The sequence below is a fragment of the Phoca vitulina genome, unplaced genomic scaffold (assembly GCF_004348235.1).
Source record: "Phoca vitulina isolate PV1807 unplaced genomic scaffold, GSC_HSeal_1.0 scaffold96, whole genome shotgun sequence".
In the NCBI taxonomy this organism is placed as follows: domain Eukaryota; kingdom Metazoa; phylum Chordata; class Mammalia; order Carnivora; family Phocidae; genus Phoca; species Phoca vitulina.
This window is the reverse complement of record NW_022589799.1, coordinates 502,289-504,130: the sequence shown is the minus strand read 5'-3', so window position 1 is coordinate 504,130 and position 1,842 is coordinate 502,289. Positions and strand designations below refer to the sequence as shown.

Genomic DNA, 1,842 nt, shown 5'->3' with positions numbered 1-1,842 from the left:
TTCCTTCCTTCCTTCCTTCCTTCCTTCCTTCCTTCCTTCTTCCCTTCCCTTCCCCTTTCTTCCTTCCTTCCTTCCTCCCTCCCTCCCTTCCTTCCTTCCAAAATTTTATTTATTTATTTTAGAGAGAGAGCCTGAGAGAGAGAGAGCATGAGCAGGGGGAGGGGCAGGGGCAGAGGGAGAAGCAAGCTCCCCACTGAGCAGGGAGCCCAGTGTGGGGCTCAATTCCAGGACCCTGGGATCATGACCTGAGCTGAAGGCAGATGCTTAACTGATTGAGCCATCCAGGCACCTATCCCCATCCCCTTTCTAAACTTCAGAAAATCACCATAGATTTCCATGTCTCTTAGAGCATAGCTTCAGGGAAATTGTGACTTCTGAGTTGAGTTCCTCCAAGTAGTGTGTTGCTTTTAATCTGATCTTCTCTATTTCCAGATGCTGTGAATGAAGACCTTACTGGAAAAGCATAGCAAAAGAGCCAAGAACATGGTAAGGAGAAAATAGTAGAGAAATGGGATGAGGGTGGGGGATGACTATGCTACTAAATGGTTAAAAACCCCAAAATTGCATTTGTTCCTTCTTTTTGTCCCTGACTTCAGGTGTCCTATGTAATGTGTTCTCTCTCCTCCAAATGAAAGGTGATCTGCTATCGCAAGTCACATTGTAAATATTTAGTGAGACTTCATTTTGGGGGCACAGTTGGGTATCTGGCTTGGGTTTTGCGGGCCTACGTATAGGAACTTTTTAGCAGGAGAATGTGTGTCTGTAGGCCCTGGTCCCTGTGAGTCCAGCTCTAGCCAGCACCTGTAGCCTGCTCTGCTCCATGAGTGCTAATCTTCCTTTCTTTCTGCTTTTGGTCTCCAGTTATTCTCTCATTCTTTTCTCTCAAGACCCTCAGAGGTCAGGGTCCCCAAACCTAATTCCCAAGTGCTTTTTGTCTTTCTTAGCTATCCTACCATCCTGGAGTGTTCCCTCTCATTCCTAAGATTATTTCATGATCTTGCTTGGTTAACTTTATTTTGTGCCTCAAACCTGTTGGCATCTTGAGGTCCTCAGCATTCAGGGCAATGCTGTTTAATCTTGCCATGTGGGATTGAAGGCAGAATTAGAAAGTAATTATCAAGGAGTTCTCAAATGGCTAAAGGATGTCTAGGAGAGGGTAGCATGGGGAAGAATACAAGTTAGCCTCTGGTAGGGATGGCCAGTTGGATAGGGAGAGCAGGGAAGAGGAGCAGGGGATTCTACTTTTTGACCTGCTGTCTGTATCCTAATCTGTTCTTTTCTGTGAGCATTTTATTCTGTATATATATATATATATATATATATATTCAAACATACATATGCATATATACAGAAAGGTACACAAATCATTAAGTGTACAAATTGATGAATTTTCTCAAAGTGAACTATCCATGCAACTGACACTCTAAGAAATAGAACATTACCAGCACCCCCAAAAAGCCCCCAGTTATATCTCCTTCCAGGCACTCCTGACTCCCCAAAAGAGTAACCATCATGCTAACTCCTAACACCATGGATTAATTTGACCTATTTTTGTACATAGCCATGGTTGTTCATTTTCACTGTTCTATCTTATTGCATTGTATGAATGTATTACAAATTACATATTCTCTTTATTGTTGGGTATTTGGGTAGCTTCCAGTTTTGTTTTGTTTTTTTCTTCTCATTCCCCCTCCGTGGAAGTTTATTTTTATTTATTTATTTATTTTATTTTATTATGTAATGTTATCACCATACAATACATCATTAGTTTTTCTTTTCTTTTTTTTATTATTATGTTATGTTAATCAGCATACATCATTAGTTTTTGATGTAGTGTTCCAT

General features: G+C 40.9%; 1 pseudogene; it reads right to left on the bottom strand.

Annotated features, from left to right (window-relative positions):
- LOC116627313 overlaps positions 1-1,511 on the bottom strand; it is a 16,884-nt pseudogene extending 15,373 nt beyond the window's left edge.
- Positions 1,512-1,842: the final 331 nt, after the last annotated feature.